General features: G+C 35.3%; 1 protein-coding gene and 2 long non-coding RNA genes across 3 annotated transcripts in view; 1 reads left to right on the top strand and 2 right to left on the bottom strand.

Moving 5' to 3' along the window:
* The window catches only part of LOC142221634 (uncharacterized), a 177,006-nt gene that overhangs the window by 22,144 nt on the left and 127,719 nt on the right, over positions 1-27,143 (bottom strand). The window lies entirely within an intron of this gene.
* On the bottom strand, positions 14,265-15,000 carry LOC142221633 (uncharacterized). Its single transcript, XR_012718161.1, has 2 exons — positions 14,872-15,000; positions 14,265-14,641 (listed from the first exon to the last, which is right to left on the bottom strand). It is a non-coding gene; the product is annotated as an uncharacterized LOC142221633 (long non-coding RNA).
* The window catches only part of LOC142221631 (plasma membrane calcium-transporting ATPase 1-like), a 192,434-nt gene continuing 179,917 nt past the window's right edge, over positions 14,627-27,143 (top strand). Inside the window, exon 1 of the mRNA XM_075291385.1 lies at positions 14,627-15,062. The gene's annotated coding sequence lies outside the window, so the exon portion shown is untranslated. The remainder of the gene's footprint in view (positions 15,063-27,143) is intronic.

Here is a 27,143-nt window from a genome sequence, read left to right as displayed (position 1 = left end):
AGAATTGGGAGCTGGCACCGGAGGATTACCCGATTACCCGGAATCTTAGCGGCAAAGTGTGGTGTTACGTGTACCCTTTTGCGACTATGGGATATTTTTAAAGCCAACACCGGCTAGCCTTGTCGCCATCTCTGGGGGAGTCCCATCCCGATATCCCAGTCCAGGCCCGTAAACAATAAACAAAAGTCCTAACTCACAAACAAAACAAAAACACCATAGTCACATTCCATTTTTGTGTTGAAGATCGCCTTATGACCTTCGGCCGCCCGCCCTACCTTGGTCACTATATCCTTTTTCCCACCATGACCCCTGTACCCCGCCCCACATCACACCACTTACCTTACTTTACTTCCCCTCAACAAATAACTCTAACGCATCATTATTTTTAGTTTGACATTCAAATAAAAATCATATTTATTGAAATAAAACTATTATTAACCCTAACACAAAATTCTAAATGTCCTAAGTATGTTCTTGTATTATTAATATTTATAAAATTATTTATTATTATTTTTCTATTATAAACTAACTTGAATACAAACGGTTTAAACAACAATAAAAATCAAATTTTTAAACAAAATCAAGTATCCTGCCTTTGAATTAATCAAGAGCACAATACAGATAATAGTATTTCAAAACGAATGGTTATTGCAACCTATATATCCTTGAAATTAGAATCCACAAGCTATGAGTCAATACAAATTCAAAAACAAACAAAACAAACCCTATTTTCCTATCCTAAATGAGCTCGCTTAGGTAAGTAAAATAAAGGGGTAAAATTTGAATATGAAAGGAAAAAAAAATTAATATTAAAACACTAACATTGGGGATCCTAGTACCTTTCACACAAAAGCACAAAAAAAAATTGAAGTCAACGCAAAAAAAAAATAATAAAATGGTTTATGAAGATAAAAAAAGGGATAAACTAAATCAAAATTTAAAAAACAAACTTACATAAATATTAAAGATACAAATATAGACAATACAAATACATGCATACAAATATCTTAAAACTATTTTTTTTTATTGATTTTTGTATATTGTTCGAGTCGATCTGATATATGTTCTTTTTTTTTTAAATTTCTTTCGTCAACGTACAATTAATTAGCCGCCTTCCAACACTGGTTTCAAGTAATTTTCTTGGGGAGACAGCTGTTGCATACAGCAGGTTTGTTGGATGTTGGTTGACTGGCGGAGATCAAAGCTTTCCAAACATTGACATGTTGGTGTTTGTGAGAAACGCTCTTAAATGTTGGACAAGCTTGAAATTACTCTCTTTCAGTAGAACAAAAATTGTGGACAGAGTACAAAAGCACAAAGCTGAATTTGTATGTATGATGGTTGTGTTTTCTTTTACTTTTTGGGTTTTTTTTTTCTGGTGCTGAGCTTTACCCAGAGAATTAGCTTTTTGAAGATTTGGACGATTCCAATAGGTGTCGTCCTTTATATTGATGGTGGGTAACGCGAACCTTATTGCTCAGTGTACTGTGGGTTCTTCGGACATATAAATACGGAAATAATACTTCCTACCTTTTTGACTTGGATTATTAGAATCGCACTGTTCGCTGCCAATGTCGTGTCCCTCACAATATCGCCAAGTTATCGTCCCAGATTGATGTTAACCGGAGTGCCTAAATCAAGAAATCAATTACTATATCGATCTCACTGATCTACTCTTTATCGGTGATTTTACCTTTCAAGTGCTAGCACTATTCGTAGATGTACAGGGTTTAACAAACTGTGCTAGAGGAACTATACACTTCACTATATATAGGTTTTCACCACCAAATGCGAAATATTGCCGAACTATTTAAACAAAATTATTTAAAACAAAAACTGAAAATTTTAATTTAACAACTTTTACACCAACACTCACTTCTCCTATAAACACACGGAACTTGCTCAACACCAGTATTCTCTTGCACTAATGAAGCTGCTTGCTTGCCTACACGTCTTTTATACCAGCCGCCATAAACCTTTCCAGATACTCTCATTATAATCCATCCGACATTTTCCTTTGTTCTCACCGACATTTTCTATTTTTATCAATCAGACATTTCTATTTTTAACCATTTCAACCTATCTCTTGTTACTATATATCTAGCCTCTTCTAGTTTTTCCCTTCCAATTTTTGTTTTTGAAAAATTTCCCACTGTCTGTTACAAGATTTTATGAATGAATCGTTACCTCACTGCCTTACCGATCTACCATACGAATTCCACTAACTACTAACGTCGTACTACTCGTAGTCAAGCATGGCAACAGTGGTCGGTAATAAAGTGAGCTGTCAAAACCCAAAGTGAAAATACCTCAGAGCCGTTCTGACAGCCACACACACCTCTTACTCCGCCTCATTTTTAGAATTTTACTAATATTTTCTTTTTCTTTCTTTTCAGGTGCGCTGGAATCCCGTGGAATTGAGTGTCCATCCTCACCAGATGAATCTATGAAAAAAATCTCCCCTGGCACTGGAATTTTCTTTCATAGTATTCTCCTGGAGACAATGGACACTCAATTACAGGCAATTGATACAAAAATGCAACTTACCAACCACATGTGCGGCAGGGACGCGTTTGGCAAAGTATAGTCTCCCTGTCGTACATGCACAACACCCATGAAAATTACACATGCACTCACAGCATTGAGTTCCAGAGGACATGACCATCTCCTGGATATGTGAAACGACATATCCCCCGGCATTGGATATAAAATTTCACATCTCCATAGATGACCACGTTCTCTAGACTCATATGTAATATATATGCATGTATGTATGCATGGCGGGGACGCGCTGGGCAGTTGAAGTCTCCCCGCTATGTATAATCACCACCACTGTACAAAATCATTGCATGGATTCTGGGGTATATGATCATCTCTGGACTTGCGAAATACAATATCCCCCGGCATTGGATATTGCATTTTACAAATCCACAGGCGAACATATGCCCCCGAGCCTTGCATCATAAACCATAAACAGCAACACACCAAAAAACAACAACAACGACAAGAAATACAATTTGAAGGCGAGCGCCCAGTAGGCTACCAGGCCTCATTGTAGGAGGCCCCTATAAAAAAAAAAATTTTCTCTTTTTTTTTTTCTTTTAAGGCCCAAAGATAAAAGTAGACCATTAAAAGGGCCACGCAACAATACTCCAGGGCTGATGAGGGTAACGCATCAGGACTGGTGTGCGTTGGCCTCATGTACATCTATGTCTCCCGATTACCGAGAGCCCAACGTGGGGAACTCCACCCCTGAGATTAGAGCCGGGCAAAATATGCGTGTATACTATTAGGGAAGTATCAAAATAACATCGAAGCGCATAATCACGATACTTTGTGAAGTTTTTTTTTTTTTTTATTTTTTTCCAGATCCCTCTCGGGGTCTACAATGGAGCATTGACTGGCTATGTCAGTATGAACTTACCGGGCATACGTTCTTTTCCTCGTAAGTAGTTAAGATTTTGTTATCGGACGGACATAAAAAAAAAATCGGTACACCGAAAGAAAAGATCAAATTTTTCAAATTAAATTTTTATTTGAAGATACCAAAGTTCAATTCCAATGAAACCGCATTTACATTTTCAGTAATCGCGTATCACCCATTTATTGATGTAGATAGTTGGGACTATCATTTGTAATTTAAGAAATTTAAATTAATATTCAATTGGATCAAATAATTTCGTAATTAAAATCAAACATTTTTCATTCCGTAAATAATAACAAGGAAAGCTGTGTGATCAAAATATGGACATAATTGAAACCACTAGGTTTAATTAAAACAAATAAATAGGATAAAATAGGTATAATTAATAGGACAATGTATAATCACAAAAAAGTCGGTATAATCGTAAAAAAAATGTATAATAAAATGAATAGTCGTATAATCGGTTAAAAAAAAAAAAGGTCATAAATATCACAGACAAATAAAAATATATTGCACTATAGATTAAGAATTATTGCTATACTAGGACAAGCACAAACACAAACTTATCCTAATATTGCACTGAAATAAATCACCAATTCTAAATCTATATTGCACTATACTTTAATATCTTTAACGTGATATATGCCCACCGGCTTGCCCTGCATTGTTTCTAATTCATACATATTCTGTCCTATCGGTTTAACAATCCGACATTTCAAGAATTTCTTACAAAATTTTGAATTAATATTCTTAGAAAAGTCCGATTGAACAATATTTCGCCGATATACCTCTTGGCCAGGCCTAAATGTAACTATACGTGCCCTTTTGTTGTACCTCGCGGCGCTTCGTTCAAATGATTTGTGCAGATTATCTTTTACCTTGGCCCTAATCATTTCCAATTTGTCAGACCTTTGTAAGCCTTTTATCTCATGATCCGACATGGACATTAGTTTCCGGGCCAATTTATAATCTGCCCCATTTGAAAACCTGTGGAAACCGAACAATGCAAAGAATGGCGTTACTCCAATGGCTGAGTGAACAGATGTTCTCAAGGCACATTCGATTTCCGAAAGGTACATGTCCCAATCACGATGATCCTCCTCCATGTAGGCCCTTATCGCGGTTATAACTGACTGATTCACCCTCTCTGACGCATTTGATTGAGGGGAATACACGGCGGTACGGATATGAGTGATGCGATAGGCGTCTATCATTTCCTGAAATACTTTCGAAACGAATTGCACTCCATTATCGCTGTGGATCACTTCTGGAACACCAAATTTGTGAAAAACTTCCTCTACTAAAAATTTTATCACATTTGTTGCCGTAGCTTCTTTCATGGCTTTGAGGAATGTAAATTTGGTGAAGTGATCCACAACGATGAAAATGTAGGCATTGCCTTTTTTTGAACGTGGATACTTGCCCAAAAAATCAATATACAACTTTTGGAAAGGCCGTTCCGTCACGACTTCTTGACCAATCCCGGGCATCAAATTTGCATTCGCCGATTTCGATTCCTTGCAAATCTGACAATCGCTCACATATTGCCTAACTTGAATTGCCATACGTGGCCAATAAAAGAATCTTCGCACACGTTCAAGCGTTTTCGCAATCCCTCCATGAGCAGAAGTAAACGACTTATGGGCCCTATCGATTATTTCGTGAGTAATGCCAGTTGGAATCCATAACTTCCACTGCAATTCATCATCCAATTCGCTATCGCAGCGAGTTCTCTTAAATATCATGCTATCTTTTATTTTAATGTCCGGGAAACTATCTTGATTTGTCGCTATATGTCGAATCAAGTCTTGATATTCGTCATTTTGAAATTCAACCGTTTCGAAATCAAGTAATTCGTGCATAGTGACCTCATTCACATCCAAAGTCGTTGGGGCCCTTGATAACATGTCAGCAACGACATTGTCGGCTCCCTTTCGGTGTTCGATATCGAAATCAAATGCCTGCAGTTGTAAAGACCATCGAGCCAATCTACCATTTAAATCTTTTAAACCCATTAACCATTTGAGTGATGCATGGTCAGTGATCACCGTGAAAGGCATCAACTCAACATATGGACGGAATCTCTTTATAGCCATTACTGCCGCCAAACACTCTTTTTCCGTGACGCTATATTTACGTTGACAATCATTAAGCTTTTGCGAATAAAAAGCTATAGGATGCTCTTCACCACGGTTATTCAATTGAAATAATACCGCACCTATACCATACTCACTTGCATCGCATTGTATATAAAAGCGCCTAGAAAAATCTGCATGGCGTAGTACCGGAGCTGAAGTCAAAGCTCTTTTCAAATTGTCAAATGCGTTGATAGCCTCTATACTCATTTCGAACTTCTTTGACTTCTTAAGACAATCAGTCAACGGAGCGGCTATCGTAGCGAAGTCTTTGATGAATCGCCGGTACCAGCCAGCAGTTCCTAGAAAGCTCCGAACTTCTCTAGGGCTTTTTGGTACACGAATATTCTTAATGGCCTTAACTTTGTCCGGATCGGTTTTCAATTTCCCATCACCAATAATAAAACCTAAATACTTCAACTCCCTGAAGCAAAATTGGGATTTTTTCAAACCAATTGTCAAATTTGCCTGTCTAAGACATTGTGCAACTTCATTCAATAGACGCATATGAGTGTCGAAGTCGCTGGAAATAACCAAAAGGTCGTCTAAATACACAAAAACATTTTCCTTTAAATGTTGAGGCACTACTCGGTCCATCAGTCTACATAAGCGCTGCGCCGCGTTACATAGCCCGAATGGCATCACCCTAAATTGGTATAAAGGGCGGCCAGGCACTGTAAACGCGGTGTAGGCTTTGCTTTCCTCGTCAAGCTCGATTTGCCAAAAGGCATATTTTAAATCGACGCTGCTTATATAGTAGGTTTCATCGATTCTGCTTAATATACCATCAATATTTTGTAATGGATATGCATCCTTAACAGTTAATTTATTTAATTTTCGGGCGTCTAAGCAGAATCGATTTTTTCCTGGTTTTCGAACAACCGTCGTCCGATTGCTCCATGGACTCTCACTTTCCTCAATAACATTTAACCTCAACATATTGTCCACCTCTTCATAAACTATTGCCTGTACAGCCGGAGATATAGGATAATGACGATCCTTTACAGGGACTGCACCCTCGACCAATTTGATTGTGTGTTTTTCCAATGTCGTTTTACCTAGACCCTTTTCTTCAAATGTGTCAAAATTTTGAATAACTTCGTGTAATCTTTCTCGCTGTGCATCGGTTAAATCATGTGGTTTCAATATATATTTTTCATCCTCATTTACTAATTTTTCCATAATATTTTCAGTATCAAGTTCATCAATTTTTATAATGTCGGGAGCTAATTCAAAAAGTTTCCAAAAATCTATGCCCAAATAGAGTTTTTGTTCCAAATCTGGACACAAATATAAATCAATTTCCTTATAATTATTTTTATAAACTATTTCTACTCTTACTTTTCCTAGAATTGAATACATTTTCCCACCAGCCGTTTTTGCATTCGAATAAATAGGCCTGAATGGTATTTCCAACTTATCAATTAATTCCCGACACCCTTTACCTAAAATGCTAACCGATGCGCCAGTATCTAATAAACCCTTGATTTTAATTCCTTGTATTTCAATTTCAGCGAAAACCCTAGGATCGATTTGGCTACATGCCTTCCTAACAGAATCTACCACAACCCTCATCTCTTGCTTTTTCTTTTTAAATTTTTGACGTACCTTTGGCACCTTAGTTATACTATTTTCTATTTCTTTATTTCCAAATATTCGATTCCTAACTATATCATAATTTCTTTGCCTTAACTCTATTGGTACATAATGCCTATTTCCCGAACTAATTCTATCACTATTTGCTATTATTAAATTATTAATTATATTTGAATTTTTCTTCGAGTGTAAAATCGAAATTGTGCCTATTTGGTTCGAAAGGGGTTCTCCTTTGGACGCGGTCCCCCTAAATTCTCCACGCCCCGGTTCCGGTTTCCCTGTTGGCAAACATTACATTTTGGCGTGGTTGTTCCAGGATTGCCACACTTATAGCAAAATAAACATCTGACCATTTCCTCACAATCTCGGAAATAATGTCCTACTTTTCGACAATTCCAGCATAAAACCTGTGACTTCGCACCCTTGTCGTATTGAATTTCAGACACATCCTGCAACATGTTTCCATCGTAATCATTTTCCGATCCGGTCTCAGTCAAGTCCATATAAACCTCATTCACATGCCTAGTGGGTCGCATGTTTTGTGGTACACCCCTATTTTCACGCCTGGGAAAATTTTTTTCCGCCTCATTACATTCGATTCTAAGTTGTTCAACTGAAGAAACTTGAATTGGATATACAATTCGACCAATATTTTCCCGTACATTTTTCTTCATAATCTTTATCATATCAAACTCCGATATGGGCTGCACCAATTTCGCCCTTATTTGTCCCATAGCATGAAAAAAAGAGTCAATTGATTCGTTAATTTCCTGTTTCCTCTGAGCCAAATCAGTCAATATTTCAAAATTCGAACGAGATGACTGGTACTGACTGAGTAAACTATATTTTAATGCCTCCCAATCATGGAATTTATGGGTCTTTTGGAATAACCAATACCACGATTCCGCTCGACCTGTAACCAACAGTGGGAAATCTCTAATAATTTCTGACCAAGGGATTTTATACTGCCACTGAAAATACTCTAAACGATACACAAACTCCTCAACTCCCAGACCATTTGTACTACCGTCAAACATCAAACCAAGTTTATTAATTCGAACAACATAATTATCTTTCTTTTGATTTACAGGGGTTTCCTTATTCGAATTCCTAGTTCCTACGTTGTGAGAGTTATCAAGCGGAGATTTCTCATTTCCCGAATCAGTACTTGGCTGTATTGGATTGTCCGGACGGTTATCACTTCTTGCTGGATTCATGGCTAAATCTGTTAGTTCTTTAACAGCCTTCGCCAAGTCACCTAAGACACGTCGGATATCACCCACCTCCGTTTGTACCGACTGAACCCGATTCTCTAAAATTCGTTGATATCCCAATGTCTCACCCTGTAATGGACCTGCTGCATTTGAAACATTCTGGTGTTGTTCTCCCTCATCACCACCATTTTGAAGAAATACTGGACCCAAAGTATTTGTCACCGGAGTCGTGTTTATAGTGTTGGACAAATCCCTAATCAGGCCAGCCCCATTCGAATTACTAGTCGACTGATCCATTTCGGTAAGATTCCTAGATCTCTTTTCCTCTATATATGTCGTTCTGTTCAAATCAAATATTTCCGGCCTGTTCCTTTTCTTAGATTGTGATCGAGTCTCAATGCTCATAATAACAAAACTCAGCACCAGCAAGAGGAACTATCAGCAACAGATTCAAACATGTACAACGATGACAACCGACGATTTCACTATAACAACTGTAAGGCAAACTTATACACGCAAACTAATAAAAATTCCTCAATTAAAAAATTCAAACAATTCTTCATATGAGGGGTTGTAAAGCGGGGTGTGATGTGTGGGGGGTATTAATTCTCGGCTCTCACTGATGGAATGTGATAGACATAAATTACTACAAAAATGAATATTAAAACTAACTCCGTCCGTTCTGTGCACTGACACGTCATCTACATGACCCCATCAGCTTACAGCTCATAACCCTCAAGTACTACAGACCTCTAGCCCAAATCTAGAGCGGTTACCTGTCCGGCTCTGAAACTGTGACACTAACGAATTTCAAGCTGAAACTAAAATCAAAATCTAACTAGATTTGAAAACAAGTGCAAATACAGTCTAATACCTCATTCACATTATACTTCCAAAATCCACTTTACCCAGATTTCAAATGTCATTTGCCTTATAAAAAAGGGATTTCAAATCTACTTTTAGTAGATTTTGAGCCTAATGTGTATGACCTATAATTCACACAGTCCGTATGTCACTATGTTTTCATTTCCTGTACTGGTCATTTCACCCCTAATCATCAAGTTTCCTGGCTCTAAAATTTGCGTACTACAGTTCTGAATCTATGCCAGAATGGTTACGAAATCCTATTACTAGAAAAACTTTCAATTTTGAATGAAATGTTGGGCTATTGCTTTTCATCTAGTATTTTATTGCACAGTGTTTCGATGACATACACTTATTTTTTTACCAGACGATATTTTATATCGTCCCTCTTTCGTTTGGGCGCCATATTGTTACGTGTACCCTTTTGCGACTATGGGATATTTTTAAAGCCAACACCGGCTAGCCTTGTCGCCATCTCTGGGGGAGTCCCATCCCGATATCCCAGTCCAGGCCCGTAAACAATAAACAAAAGTCCTAACTCACAAACAAAACAAAAACACCATAGTCACATTCCATTTTTGTGTTGAAGATCGCCTTATGACCTTCGGCCGCCCGCCCTACCTTGGTCACTATATCCTTTTTCCCACCATGACCCCTGTACCCCGCCCCACATCACACCACTTACCTTACTTTACTTCCCCTCAACAAATAACTCTAACGCATCATTATTTTTAGTTTGACATTCAAATAAAAATCATATTTATTGAAATAAAACTATTATTAACCCTAACACAAAATTCTAAATGTCCTAAGTATGTTCTTGTATTATTAATATTTATAAAATTATTTATTATTATTTTTCTATTATAAACTAACTTGAATACAAACGGTTTAAACAACAATAAAAATCAAATTTTTAAACAAAATCAAGTATCCTGCCTTTGAATTAATCAAGAGCACAATACAGATAATAGTATTTCAAAACGAATGGTTATTGCAACCTATATATCCTTGAAATTAGAATCCACAAGCTATGAGTCAATACAAATTCAAAAACAAACAAAACAAACCCTATTTTCCTATCCTAAATGAGCTCGCTTAGGTAAGTAAAATAAAGGGGTAAAATTTGAATATGAAAGGAAAAAAAAATTAATATTAAAACACTAACATTGGGGATCCTAGTACCTTTCACACAAAAGCACAAAAAAAAATTGAAGTCAACGCAAAAAAAAAATAATAAAATGGTTTATGAAGATAAAAAAAGGGATAAACTAAATCAAAATTTAAAAAACAAACTTACATAAATATTAAAGATACAAATATAGACAATACAAATACATGCATACAAATATCTTAAAACTATTTTTTTTTATTGATTTTTGTATATTGTTCGAGTCGATCTGATATATGTTCTTTTTTTTTTAAATTTCTTTCGTCAACGTACAATTAATTAGCCGCCTTCCAACACTGGTTTCAAGTAATTTTCTTGGGGAGACAGCTGTTGCATACAGCAGGTTTGTTGGATGTTGGTTGACTGGCGGAGATCAAAGCTTTCCAAACATTGACATGTTGGTGTTTGTGAGAAACGCTCTTAAATGTTGGACAAGCTTGAAATTACTCTCTTTCAGTAGAACAAAAATTGTGGACAGAGTACAAAAGCACAAAGCTGAATTTGTATGTATGATGGTTGTGTTTTCTTTTACTTTTTGGGTTTTTTTTTTCTGGTGCTGAGCTTTACCCAGAGAATTAGCTTTTTGAAGATTTGGACGATTCCAATAGGTGTCGTCCTTTATATTGATGGTGGGTAACGCGAACCTTATTGCTCAGTGTACTGTGGGTTCTTCGGACATATAAATACGGAAATAATACTTCCTACCTTTTTGACTTGGATTATTAGAATCGCACTGTTCGCTGCCAATGTCGTGTCCCTCACAATATCGCCAAGTTATCGTCCCAGATTGATGTTAACCGGAGTGCCTAAATCAAGAAATCAATTACTATATCGATCTCACTGATCTACTCTTTATCGGTGATTTTACCTTTCAAGTGCTAGCACTATTCGTAGATGTACAGGGTTTAACAAACTGTGCTAGAGGAACTATACACTTCACTATATATAGGTTTTCACCACCAAATGCGAAATATTGCCGAACTATTTAAACAAAATTATTTAAAACAAAAACTGAAAATTTTAATTTAACAACTTTTACACCAACACTCACTTCTCCTATAAACACACGGAACTTGCTCAACACCAGTATTCTCTTGCACTAATGAAGCTGCTTGCTTGCCTACACGTCTTTTATACCAGCCGCCATAAACCTTTCCAGATACTCTCATTATAATCCATCCGACATTTTCCTTTGTTCTCACCGACATTTTCTATTTTTATCAATCAGACATTTCTATTTTTAACCATTTCAACCTATCTCTTGTTACTATATATCTAGCCTCTTCTAGTTTTTCCCTTCCAATTTTTGTTTTTGAAAAATTTCCCACTGTCTGTTACAAGATTTTATGAATGAATCGTTACCTCACTGCCTTACCGATCTACCATACGAATTCCACTAACTACTAACGTCGTACTACTCGTAGTCAAGCATGGCAACAGTGGTCGGTAATAAAGTGAGCTGTCAAAACCCAAAGTGAAAATACCTCAGAGCCGTTCTGACAGCCACACACACCTCTTACTCCGCCTCATTTTTAGAATTTTACTAATATTTTCTTTTTCTTTCTTTTCAGGTGCGCTGGAATCCCGTGGAATTGAGTGTCCATCCTCACCAGATGAATCTATGAAAAAAATCTCCCCTGGCACTGGAATTTTCTTTCATAGTATTCTCCTGGAGACAATGGACACTCAATTACAGGCAATTGATACAAAAATGCAACTTACCAACCACATGTGCGGCAGGGACGCGTTTGGCAAAGTATAGTCTCCCTGTCGTACATGCACAACACCCATGAAAATTACACATGCACTCACAGCATTGAGTTCCAGAGGACATGACCATCTCCTGGATATGTGAAACGACATATCCCCCGGCATTGGATATAAAATTTCACATCTCCATAGATGACCACGTTCTCTAGACTCATATGTAATATATATGCATGTATGTATGCATGGCGGGGACGCGCTGGGCAGTTGAAGTCTCCCCGCTATGTATAATCACCACCACTGTACAAAATCATTGCATGGATTCTGGGGTATATGATCATCTCTGGACTTGCGAAATACAATATCCCCCGGCATTGGATATTGCATTTTACAAATCCACAGGCGAACATATGCCCCCGAGCCTTGCATCATAAACCATAAACAGCAACACACCAAAAAACAACAACAACGACAAGAAATACAATTTGAAGGCGAGCGCCCAGTAGGCTACCAGGCCTCATTGTAGGAGGCCCCTATAAAAAAAAAAATTTTCTCTTTTTTTTTTTCTTTTAAGGCCCAAAGATAAAAGTAGACCATTAAAAGGGCCACGCAACAGTGGTGCACAAGTTCTGCTTAGCGATAGGCAAATAAGTGATAGATCTTTGCAACATATAAAACGTTCATGTACGGTCAATAATTTAAGACCTGGACAAGATATAGAAGCCATGAGGATGAAATGGAACTTTGAAATGCCGAAAAAATACCGGAGTGCAATTCGGGGTTCAATATTTTGAAATCACGAATCCCGGGATTTATAAAAATCCATACCGAATGACAGCCCTACTATTGAGAAATTGTACCACGCCAGGTTACTAAATTAAAGCTCTATACCATGGCTGAACAAGAAGGTTAAATCATGGGCCCATATGATTACAATTTTTTTTATTTCGACAAAATTTTAAGATGTCAAAATCATATGTTTATGGTGGTTGCAGCTCTCCAAATGACACTGCATAGCAAATGCATCTCAAACAAACTTGCGCATTCATAGCTGGAGAATTGTTCGAAGATGACTTGAGTATCATGATAACATATTCCAGACCCAAAATACCACGCACATCAGTTTTAAAACTGTATCATAACTGTTTTTGTTAATAGATGGCGAAGATCCATTTGACTGACTTCCATTCTTAACTTTGGTGGGTATTATAGTCTTATTTGTCTCATATCGGCGTTTCTCGGATGAATTATCCACTTCACAATCACTCAAAGGTGACGCAATTAAATTTGAACCTTTATTTTACTCTGGATTTTAAATGTTTTTTTCAGGACAATTGAAAGAATAAATAATTGCCACTTTTACCAATGCCATACGATTCCTTTATCAGCTGATTTTGACTTCTTAAAATTGTAAATAATATATTGAAATTTGTTGTTTTTGTTATCGTGATTCAACCTCCTTATTCAGCCATGATCTATACTATACTTCAATTTAGAAACAATTAAGCGTACCTAATAAGGATCTTTCAAATGTATAAATATTAAAATTTTTGTTTTTACAAATAATTTATATATTAGAAGCTGTTTACTCTAAATACCAAAATGTCGCTCGAAGGAAACAGAAAAACAGCATTGAACACATTGTTACGCTCTAATATTTAAATGAATATTGGAGAAAAATCGTCGAAATTCAAAATGCAATAAAGTGATATATTTTCAGATATTTTTCCAAGGATAAAAACATAAAGTAACCGCCAGATTTCAAATCGAACGAAGAAAAAAATGCATTTTTTACGTAAAACTGGCATCTCTGCATTAATCACAATCAAAGATAATTGAGTATAACAAGATTAAGCATTGTGCTCTTAAGGTTGAGTTACATAGCATGCGTTAATCCGTTCGTTGATGGAAAGGTTGATATTTTTCAGTTTGAAGCACTCTAACAAAAATGTTGCTTTCAAAGAGAAAATTCAACTTTTCAATCAACGGACGCATTAATGCAAGGTATGTAACTCAACCTTTATAAAGAGAAAACAAATGTCAAGGCGTAGAGGGTTATGAGAAAAAATTGTTTTATTTGTCAATTTTTTCCAAAGCAGCTCTGCCCAGGATTAATTTAAAACGGCAATATTCACATAAAACCATATTGAATATTCGCTTTAAAATACACATACGTTTTATTTTAATTTTCTACAATCGTTTTGGTATTACTTTTGTGGGTTTTTATTCAAAAATTTATGAAAAACACATATGTTATGATATTTTCCGACGCAAACGGCAGTACATTTGGGAGACACGTCGACGCAAACTTTATGATATTTTGTTGGCAGAGTCCTCTGGTGCTTCAGTTTTGCTATGACAAGACTGCATCTTCTTCTCAATTATCTTTGTCTCAATCCATCAAAATTTGGCGAACATATTATGTGAAACTGTGGCAGCAATTGTTGTTGAAATTTCTGGCAACGCTATTTATTTTCCCATTGATTTACACATTTATCATTCTCTCGCCTGGATAAAAACAGGAAAAGTTCTATAAAAAAGTTTAAAATTAAGTTGCCTGTGGAAAGACAATATGAGTTAACAAAATTATAACATTCCTGTCGGTTAAAATCTCGGTTTATATATTATTATGGACAAATTTGGTTTACACAAAAAGTTTCCAAGGCTTTTTTTCCAACTAGGACGTGTTATGTTGTAACAGAAGGAGAAGAAGCAACTAAAAAATACACACACACGGTTTATAAAGTTACATATACTCACGATTTAAAGTACATCCATAAAACTATAACTGTGTATTTTAAACCAAATTGAATGGAAGCAAATGACAAAACGAAAAAACAAAATTTGTTTACTTTAAACTAAAAAATGAGTGTTGGAATTGCATTTTAATATTTTTTTGATGTCGTTGGCTTCAAGCAGTCTTCCTTTCGTAACAGCTGACGTTTGGTTTGGTATGTACTAAAACAATATTACAGTATTTCAGAGCCATCTAGTATTTGCTAGCTAAATCATCTGACACCAAATAAAATTTTCTAAGGTAATAAGTTTGAGTTTAAAGGTGTGTATTAAGTTCGAGTTAGGGATGCCAGACGTGCTCTTTTAAAGAGCACATGTGCTCTTATTTACAAAATGTGCTCTTAAAACTAGATATGCCAAAAGAGCACGCAAAAGTGCTCTATTTTTAGTTAAGTACTCTTTTTGTGCTCTTCGTATGCATCACAAAAAATATTACTCCAACGCGATTCAATAAATGGTAAAAGTAAACTGAACATATGTAAGTGTCACACTGCGAGATTTTCTTATGCCGTTATTTTCTAATTAAATAGTGTTTTACTTTATAAATCAGAGTCGAAGAAGAGCACGCCGATGTTGCTTCTTCACTTTGTACTCTGTTCTGAATGCAAACAAACTTCTTTCAATAACATTTTTCACAAAAACACCAAACAAAGTATTGTAAGAAAATTAGCTTGAGTTGAAATTGGTTTATTTTATGTGTATGTTATGAACATTTTTTATGTTTAAATGAATTATTATGGAGTTAAATGTTTTTATTTTATTTGAAAAAGTGTGCTCTATTTTTTTCATATGTGCCCTTTTTATAAACTGAATGTGCTCTTTTTGCCTCTTCAAAATCTGGCATCCCTAGTTCGAGTTCTGGTATAAAGTTGGAGTTTAGCCGCTAAAATCGTCATTTTTTCACTAAAGTGTGACTAAATCAGTAAAAAAGGCATAAAATTATACATATTTGTTGCAAATTGTATTATAACTTGATAGGGAATAGCCCAAAGCAAATTTTGACAAAGTTTGTATTCCTTAAAAAGGATTATTAAAGAAAAGTAATCGCGGCTAAACTCGAAAATTAATAGCGGCTAAACTCGAACTTAATACCCAACTTTAGCCGCTAAATGTGGGTATTAAGTTCGAGTTTAGCCGCTAAAAACGTAATTTTTTCACGATTACTTTTCTTTAATAATCCATTTTAAGGAACACAAAATTTGTGAAAATTTGCTTTGGGCTTTCCCCATCAAGTTATAATAAAATTTGCAACAAATGTGTACAATTTCATGCATTTTTCTTACTGATTTAGTTTTCACTTTAGCGATTTTAGCGGCTAAACTCGAACTTAATACTCACCTTAAAATCGTAATTTTTTCACTAAAGGTGGGTATTAAGTTCGAGTTTAGCCGCTAAAATCGTCATTTTTTCACGATTACTTTTCTTTAATAATCCATTTTAAGGAATATAAACTTTGTGAAAATTGGCTTTGCGATATTCCCCATCAAGTTATAATGAACTCTGCGACAAATATGTATAATTTTATGACGTTTTTTACTCATTTAGTTTTCACTTTAGTGAAAATTAGCGGTTAAACTCGAACTTAATACTTAAAGGCGAGTATTAAGTTCGAGTTTAGACGCTAAATTTCACTAAAGTGAAAACTAAATCAGTAAAAAAGCCATACAATTGAAGGATAATGAAATCTGAAACAAAAACGTATAATTTTATGCCTTTTTTTACTGATTTAGTTTTCACTTTAAAGGTGGGTATTAAGTTCGAGTTTAGCCGCTAAAATCGTCATTTTTACACTAAAGTGAAAACCAAATCAATCAAAAAGGTATAAAATTATACATATTTTTTGCAGATTTCATTATAACTTGATGGGGAATAGCCCAAAGCAAATTTTTACAAAGTTTGTATTCCTTAAACGGATTATTAAAGAGAAGTAATCTTGAAAAAAATGACGATTTTAACGACTAAACTCGACCATAGTACTCACCTTAAACTCGAACTTAATATCCACCTTTAAGTTGTTTAGTTTAGCCGCTAAAGTGAAAACTAAATCAGCAAAAAAGGCATAAAGTTATACATATTTGTTGCAAAATTTTTTTATTACTTTTCTTTAATAATTCATTTTAAGGAATACAAGCTTTGTGAAAATTTGCTTTGTGCTATTCCCCATTAAGTTATATTAAAACTCGAACTTAGTACTCACCTTAAAGTAAGTACTATGTTCGCTTTTCGAGTTGAAATTTTCGCGGTTACTTTATTAAAACAGTTCAATATAAATCAGATAAATTAACTCAATTGATTCGCAGTTTCTTGTTCCTCTAAATTTCGGAAAGCCATTGTGGAAATAGGTTTGTTTTCATTTATAATTTTGATTATTTTAGGAAAAGTAATCGCGAAAATAAAGTGATTTTCAACTCGAAAACCGAACCGAACCTTGACTTGGTAAGAAATTGAAGTTGATTCTTTATTAAAGTTTCAGTTAATCTATTGTTTACTTATAAATTGTTTAATTGAGTTCAAATACCAAAGTGTATGTAAAAAGAATTTTGCCGCGAAGTTAGCCAAAGCCATGTTTAGAATTTTAACCAAGACAAATAATTTTGTCTTTGGCATGGAAAATATATGAAATAATTCCAATTGATGAATTTATTGTAAATTCCAATGAGCTGTTTCGTCTTTTTCTAATGTTTTGTCTTTTATGAAAAATCAACAAAAACAAAAATAAACGAAACATCATAGGGACATTGAATGATAGTAAATCTCAAGTAAAAATAGTATGCTTTGGCTACACAATTTATTTCATTTATACTTTATTTCCCGAGAAACAAAACTGTACATTCAGATAAATTATATAACTATGCTACTGCATTTATTAAATTTTTGCTTTTTATACATAATACATTAAAATCAAATATTTTCGTATTTGTTTCTAAGTACACATAAAAAATAGATGTTGTCTTCAATCACGAAATTAATTGATCCAATTAGTTTTTAATTGAAATGTTCAATCACAGAATTAAAAAATTAATTGATACTAATAATTTTTGTGATTGATTTTTATTTCAATTAAAAAAATTTGCTGAATCAATTAAGTTTTTAATTGAATATTTTTAAAAACTCAAGACTTTAGTTAGAAAAATTTTCGTGAACTTTTTTTCTTTGTATGGCTTTAACTCGTCTCATCACAGTGGACTGAATAGTCTAAGTGAGCCTGAAACTTAATCGGGCTGCCTAAAACCTAACCTAACTCGTCTTGACATACATTCTATTATTTCTTTTGGAATATCCGACTAATGGTCACGGTTGCCACACTTGGTAGAATTCTACCAAAACTTGTAGATTTTTTACTGATTGGTGGACTTCTTGACTGCACAAATTGTAACCTAACTCGTCTTGACATATATTCTATTATTTCTTTTGGAATATCCGACTAATGGTCACGGTTGCCATACTTGGTAGAATTCTACCAAAACTTGTAGATTTTTTACTGATTACACAAATTGTTTCTAGAAATCAAATTTTGACAAAATCTTCCATAGAAATTAAATTTTAACAAAATTGTCTATAGAAATAAAATTTTGACCAAATTGTTTATAGAAATGAAATTTTGACAAAAATTTCTATAGAAATAAAATTTTGACAAATTGTCTATAGAAATAAAACTTTGACAAAATTGTCTATAGAAATAAAATTTTGGCAAATTGTCTACCGGAATAAAATGTTGAAAAAAATTTCTACAGAAATAAAATTGTTGCTGTAAAATGAAAATCAATGTTATGTTTTCGATTTAAATTCCAAAAACTCAATTTTCTTTTTATTTTCCAAACAAGAAAAACAACCCAAGCAAAGGCTACTCAGTCTAAAAAAATACTTAAATCTAGTATCATCCAATTATTCAAAAAGTCATGACACTACGATTAGGAACCGTTCATAGTATTGTTCCAACATTCTCCTTTCTTAATCTTGAATTCTTTGTCGGAGTTGATTGCAGTGTTTACGGAACAATATGCGTCGATTTTCTGCATCAATCAATACATTGTATATGACAAAACCAACTCTTTCAATTATTTGGCCTTTACACCACTTTACTTTGCCGTTCATAAACATTTGAGCAAACATCAAATCGCCTTTTTGAAACTCTCTCTTACGTGCACCATGTTTCTTATTGAAAATTGATTCCATCGCTTCATTTTATTTGTAAATGTGTGAATATCTTTCGTAACTGGTTTTAGCAAATCGAGAGGCAACCTAAATTTTCTTCCGATAAACCAATCAGCTGGACTTTTGCTCTCAGGAGTGTTTGGATTAGGTGTTGATCGATAAGCTGTCAAAAACGTACTTAGATGAAGTTTGTAGTTTTTTGAATAATCATTGTATGCTTTCTGCAAGGCTCTTTTAACCGTATCAACAAATCGTTCGGCCTGTCCATTCGACTGAGGATGGTAAGGAGGAGTAGTCATATGCTTTATACCATATCTTTTACAGAATGATTGAAATTCGGCGCTAGTAAATTGTGTGCCATTGTAATACGGTGTTCTCACCAAGCATGTTTTGGGGTTTGAAATGTTTTCCCTTTATAAGCACTCAAAACGAGTCATTTTCGCCATACTAAAAAACAAGTTCAAACACACAAGTTTTCTTCCAAAACACGTAAATTTTAGAATGTGAACCCACCTAATTTGGAATATACCCCGAATAACATACCCTATTCAAAATATATGTCAAAATATTGAAATAAGTTTCATAGAAAAAAAAGATAAAACAACGGCTTTTAAGAACATGGGCATGTGAAAATAACATAAATTTTTGTTTCCCTTTGCGACCTCAGAAATGACTGAGTGTGAAGTTAAGCCTGCAAATTTTTCATCATCCTTGCCAAAGTTGTTTGTGTCATCCAATTTGGACAACAACAATGCAGCTGATTGGAAAAAATGGTGGCAGCAATTTGAAATATACAGTTAGAAAAGGAACCAGACAAAAGAAAAATAGCCATTATGTTACATTCAATGGGTGGCAGAGGTCTTGAAATCTTTAATTCCTTTAATTTAAACATGGAAAATGCAACAGTGTCTGCAGTCAAATCTAAATTCGATGCCTATTTGAGCCAAGCAAAAACCTCACAATGATACGGTACAAATTTTTCTCAAGAAGACAAAAATCCGATGAAAGTTTGAATGATTTTGTCACAGATCTGGAAAATCTAAGTACAAATTGTGAATTTGGAGATCTTCGACAATCTTTGGTTAGAGATATTTTCATAGCCAACATGAATTCTAATATGTCTCATATACGTCAGCGTCTTTTACAAGAAACAGATCCGCCATTGCAAAAAACCATCGAAATTGCAAAAACCGTTATAATGACACAGCAAAATGCAGAAACCATCATGAAAGGAGAAAGCGCAACAGCAGTGACTGAGAATGTAATGCAAATCAATCGTCAAGGTAAATACCGTGAAAGGAGTCAAAGCAGAATTAACAAGAACGTTAGCAGTGATTCTCAGCAGCAGTATCATCATAAAAAGCAGCATTATCAGCAGAAGCAGCAAAGTCAAAGTACGATGTCGTAAAACAATAACTCCTGTGGTAGATGCGGTCAGAAGCATAGATTTAGATGTCCGGCAGCGAATGCAAGGTGCAGAGTATGTAATTCATTTGGTCATTATGCAAAATTTTGTTTTAAGAACAGAAATGTAAGACAGTTAGAGTCAGAGGTTAGTACATATGATAATTGTGATCAAGAAAATTTTTTCATTGGAAGTCTGACTCAAACTGAACCCTTTTCTAAGGAGTCATGGCAAATAATAGTCAATGTAAATAATGTTGATATAAATTGCATACTAGACACAGGTGCAGATACTAATGTTATGTCTTTAGAAACATACAAAAAATTAAATATAAAAAAAGAATTGTGTCAGTCAAATGTTGGATTGTCAGGCTTTGGAGGTAGAAGTATACCAGTCATAGGGCAGTGCAAAATGTTATGTAAAATTAATAACAAATCAGAGGAAATTTCTTTTATTATTACGAACATAAAATGTCCAACTGTATTAGGATTGCCAACTTGCATCAAAATAGGAATCTTGAAAAGAGTTTTTGTTTTGAAAGAAAATAGTTATCAAGATATTCTCAAACAATTTAGCGATGTTTTTAAAGGACTTGGATGTCTTCCACCTGTGTGCACTTTGAAATTGTCAGAAGATGCTGTTCCATGTATTGATCCGCCGAGAAAGGTCCCTTTTGCATTGCTGGATGATCTGAAAAAAGAATTGAATAGAATGGAAAGCATGCAGGTCATAGAGAAGGTCACCGCACCGACGTCATGGGTGAATTCAATTGTAGTTACGGTGAAGAAATCAGGTGATTTAAGAGTCTGTCTTGATCCAAGAAATTTAAACAAATATATCATGAGGGAACATTATCCATTACAAAATATAGATGACATTAGGTCGATATTAAAGGGAGCGTCTTACTTTTCCCATTTGGATGCATATTCTGGGTTTTGGTCTCTATAACTTGATGAGGAAAGTTCAAAGTTATGTACTTTTCAAACACCTTTTGGCAGATATAAATATCTAAGGCTACCTTTTGGAATTAACGCGGCAACCGAAATATTTTATAGAGTAATAAAGGATCTTTTAGGTGATTTGGAAGGAGTACTAATTTTCGTTGATGATATTTTAGTATTTGGAGAGACGGAAGAAATTCACAACAGAAGGTTAGCTAAAGTTCTACAAAGGGCTAGATAAATAAATTTAAAACTAAATGAGAGAAAATGTAAATTTGGTTTAAATGAGGTATATTTCTTAGGATACATATTTAGTAAAGAGGGTGTCAAGGTGGATAAGGAAAAAGTCAAGGCTATAATGGAAATGCGTGTTCCTCGGAACAAGAAAGTTTTACAAAGATTTTTGGGCTTGGTAAATTTTTTAGGACCATTTATTGAGAATTTGTCAGAAAAGACTCACGTTCTGAGAAATCTTTTGAAAAATGAGACTGAATGGTTATGGGATGAAAATTGTAATCGTTGCTATGATAATTTAAAATCTTCGATATCTAACTCTCCAGTTTTAGCACATTATGAAGAAAAGTTACCATTGATACTTTCTGTAGATTCATCTAAATCAGCAACGGGAGCAGTTCTCATGCAAAATAATCGTCCTATTGCATATAGTTCAAGAACGTTGACTACGTCACAGGAGCATTATGCTCAAATAGAAAAGGAATTATTTGCGATTCAGTTTGGATGTAATAAATTCCATCAATATGTTTATGGTCGTAGAGTGACAGTTCATACTGATCACAAACCGTTGGTTTATTTATTCAAGAAACCGTTATAAGAAGTCCCAGCAAGGCTACAGCGTATGATGTTGGCATTACAGGCATATGACATAGAAGTCGTATATGTTCCTGGCAAACACATGCACATATCAGATGCATTATCTAGAGCAGCGCTCAGTGAGAATTATATTCCAGATTATGAATCAGATTTACAATGTCATATCAATTCCATTTATTCTAGTTTAGCTGTCAGTCAGGAATATTTAAAGAAATTATCAGATTCAACGAAGGCAGATAAGGAAATGCAAATTTTGAATGGCTATTATTTGAATGAATGGCCAAGTAGTAAGGACAAGGTTTCAGATGGCTTGAAGTCTCTATGGAATTTTCAAAATGAAATCCACGTTATAAATGATCTGGTTTTCAAAGGCAAAAATTAATTGTACCAAGTTCTATGCGATCCGAAATGTTAGCAAAAATACATCAGGGTCATTTAGGAATCAACAAGAGTCTGAATCTAGCAAGGGAAATTTTATATTGGTCAAATATGTCCGCTGATATTAAGAATGTGGTAGAGCAATGTTCCATATGTTCGAAATTTAGAGCAGCTAACAGGAATGAGCCTTTGAAAAATTATCCTATAACAAAATTTCCTTTTAAACAGGTTGGAGTTGATTTGATGCATTTTGATGATAAGATGTATCTCATTGTTACAGATTACTATTCAAAATTTATTGAAATAGGTTTGTTAAAAAATGATACGACAGCAGATAACGTGATCATTCATTTAAAATCTATTTTTGCTCGTCATGGTATTCCAATGTCACTAGTCTCAGATGGAGGTCCCCCTTTCAGGTCTGCAAAATTTAAAACATTCTTATATGATTGGGACATAGAACATAAAGTAACAAGTCCATACCATGCACAGTCAAATGGACAAGCCGAGAGTTCGGTGAAAATCGTAAAAAATATATTAAAAAAGGCAAAGGAAGAGAACACGGATCCTTATTTGGCACTCTTACATTATAGAAACACAGCGAAAAATGTGTTACGAGTGTGATTCTAAATTAAATTCATCATGTCGAGGAATATCGAGTGTAGGCATAATAAAGTTTATAAGGCTAGCTCAAAGTGGCTCGGTTCTTGACCCGCATAACTCGAACTCGTAAACATAGTAAAATTATGCCATTACAAAGGCCACTAGAATGAAATAAAAAAAACACATCAAATAAATGCTCATACCAGCAAACCCAAGTTTAGACTATTTAGATTTGGCGACAAAGTCTGGTGTCGCCAGGAGTACTATTCACCCTCCCACTTATCATTTAAAGATACCTATGACAACCATGTGTACTCTCTTCGTGTTATGTTGCCCCATTCAGGAATTGCTATTGGACTTACATACGCTTCAGCTAACTCCGTTAATTAAAAAAAATTTATAGATCCATGTTTTAAAACAAATTATTATTAATTCCTTTGAAGAAAATAATTACAGTTTTTTTTATGATTCTTATATAGTTCATATAATCTTAAATCTATACTTACAACTTATTTCTAAATTTAACATCGAATATGTATTGAATGAGATCTGTTCGTAGTCTTAATATAATTTGCAATTTAGAATCGTGGGTCTGGTTCCGAAAGTTTAGAAGAAATGAGTATTCTAATAGCGGTTGAATAGATATATATATATATATCGGTTGAGCAATCCAGCAGTTTAGTTAAACTTTACATAAATTCCAGTTACAGTTGTCGTTTACTCTACAGTGAAATTCAACATTTTTTTTTCGGGGAGGTATACAGCTAATATGATGACATTCAAAGTAAGCGCATCGTTTTTTTGGCTTCTGTTGTCATAGCAGTATTGGTATCAAATTCTTCAATTAAGTATTTTAATTAATGATGTTTCTCCCTTTTTTTGTTTTCTCCTTTTAAGCTGTTAGGTATTTATGAACATGGATTCTACTATGGTTTTCTTTTAAGTGTCTATACTGGTAGATAAGGCCACGTTGGAAATTACAGTGTGGTTGTTTTATTTATTATTTTATTTTTTTTTTTTTCATTTTTAATGATTTTTTTTTAACTTTAGTCTTAATGTTTTTTTCTTTAAGTTTATATCATGAATTCAATATAATTCTGTCATATTATGATGACTGTGTTTAAAAAAAGCACTAAAAAAGTTTCTTTTCAGTACGCTGATTATATCTTCTTTTGATATTATTGTCTTTAACTTTAGTTTTAATGTTTGTAACGTTGATACAAAGAATTAAATATAAGCCTTTCATTGTATGATGACTGCACGTGCTTAAAAAAAACACTAAAAATGTACAATTTTTTTTGACTTCTTTCCTAGCCTGTGACCACTCAACTGACTCGTTCTTTTTTTTTCTCAATACCTCGTCAATAATACCCTCCAACAAACGGTACATGTCAAAAATCAGAAAACTATGTATAGGCATATAAGACCAGCTCATGACAGCAACACGAAGAGAGGTTTAGCAAAAAAAAACGCGCCAAAACCACTAATACAATCATCGTTATGGCAATGCAAATAAATCTTCCACGAGAGAAAATCTCATTCTCTCTATTCCGAAATTAAAATCACGCATCGGATAGTTATCTGTTGTTTAGGGTATGCCGCTTACAAAAATCTATGAAAATGCAATGTGTCCTAGATCGGTAAAATCCCCAACAAACCTGCTTCGTTAAAAGGGCAAAGTCCAGAAACGAACAGGCAGAGGGATTTCAAGTCAACGTGTGGCACGACCCACGACAAGCCGGGCAAAAAAAAAAAAAGAATGGAGACAAGAGGAAAACGTTCTAGGCCTTAAGATCTGTAGCATGGAATCTGCCCACAAATTTTCCTTGAAGGTCGTCTACCTCATATAGAGAATTACCGACTCTAGAGCGAATTCGACATTTCACATATCTAGGTGCAAATTTCGCATTCATTCCTTTGTCAAACCTGCTAAGATTACGGGTTCTCCGGTAAACCTCCTGCCCTACTTGATAACTCACAGGTTTAACACGAGTGTTATAAGTCTTTGCAGCCTTTTCGTGTGCCCTGCTGATGCTTACGGATATCTTTTCCCGTATATCCGCAAGTTTATCGGTTCTGGAAACTATAGTGTCATCTGCAAGTATATCCAATTTTGCCAACAAGGGATATGTTGACCAGTGCAGGCACATATTCTGACCAAACATTGCATAGTAGGGTGAGCACTGTATTGCTGAATGGAAGTCATTCCTTAATGTCTCAAGAATACGAGGGATACAAGCGTCCCAATTCGAATGCTCAGACTCCTCTTTCACAAATAATCGAATCTTCGTAATTATCTCACGATTCACGCGCTCGGAGGCGTTTGCCTGTGGCGAGTATAATGCCGTTCGAATGTGTGTGATTCCAAATAGTCAAAAGAACTCCTGTAGCTCTTTCGATACAAATTGCTTTGCGTTATCTGTGTGCACAAACTGCGGTACACCAAAAGTACAAAATACGTGATTTTGCAAAAAATCTATGATACTCGCCGTCGTTGCAGACCTTACGGGCCTGAGGAAAATAAATTTCGTGAAGTGATCTAAGGCAATGAATAGTTGAGTATTCTTCAATTTTGAACAAGGGTATGGACCCAAAAAATTACAATACAGGCGTTGCATTGGACGGACAGTCAAAAATGCATCGCCCATAGGAGGTCGTTGAATTTGATTCGGAGACTTGATGAGCTTGCAATCGTCACAGTTATTGACATATCTCCTGACATCTTTGGTCATGGATGCCCAGTAGTATTTCTGACGTATTCTCGCCAGTGTCTTAAGGTAACCACCATGATTGCTGGATTCGTGTCCCAACTGAATAACTTCCTCTGTCAAGGATTGGGGAATCCACAATCTCCATAAGGACTCTTCCTCACTTTCAACGCCTTAACGAAACCGAACTCTTCGAAAAATTTAGTTTCCAGTGACACGTAAGTCTGGCAGCGATGCCTCATTTTCCTTCACAGAATTCCTCAAATCCACATAGTGTTGAGACTCAAACTCAGAAGAATTAATGTCGATTTCCGGAAAATCCCTCCTAATCTCAAAAGCATCCACGTCTAGACGCGAGAGTGCATCTGGTACCTTTCGATGCTCCATACGGAAATCAAACCCTTGGAGCTTTAAGCTCCATCGAGCTAGTCTGCCGTTTAGATCTTTGTGGCTCATGAGCCATTTTAGACTGGAGTGGTCCGTTATCACCCGAAATGGCAATCCTTCCACATAAGGCCTGAAACGATTAATGCAAACAACTGCTGCTAAGCACTCCAATTCCGTTACGGAATAGTTTCTCTGTGCCCGATTCAATTTCTGGGAAACGAAAGCTATCGGTCGCTCATGACCCTCATCATCATATTGGAATAGAACTCCCCCCACCCCGACCCGTGACGCATCACACTGGATGATGAATTCACGTGAAAAATCGGGTTGAGCAAGCACCGGGGCCCTACTTAGAGCAGCCTTTAGCTTGTTAAAACTCTCTACGCCTTCCGTAGTCAAATGAAATTTGCCCCCCCCCCTAGTCGTAAACAGTCAGTCAACGGTCCCGAAATGTCAGCAAAATTACTGATGAAACCCCGGTACCAATTTGCCATACCGATGAACCGACGTACTTGTCTAGGTGTCCTAGGTAAGGGAAAATCAACGATTGCGGCCACTTTATCCGGGTCAACTTTAAGACACCCTCTTCCCACAATGTATCCCTAATATCGGATTTCAGCTTGACAAAATTTGCTCTTGGATACGTTTATAGTAAGGCCCGCATTTTTAAGACACTGAGCCACTTCCTGAAGCATTAGCAGATGAGTATCAAATGAGGGACTGCACACCAATAAATCATCCAAGTTAATAAATACATTCTCTCTCAGTCGGGAGGGAATGCATTTATCCATTAGTCGACTCATCGTTTGCGGACCGTTACATAGGCCG

This window comes from Haematobia irritans, chromosome 1, assembly GCF_050003625.1.
Source record: "Haematobia irritans isolate KBUSLIRL chromosome 1, ASM5000362v1, whole genome shotgun sequence".
In the NCBI taxonomy this organism is placed as follows: Eukaryota; Metazoa; Arthropoda; class Insecta; order Diptera; family Muscidae; genus Haematobia; species Haematobia irritans.
The sequence above is the reverse complement of the archived record's forward strand: the minus strand, read 5'-3'. Positions and strand labels throughout refer to the sequence as shown.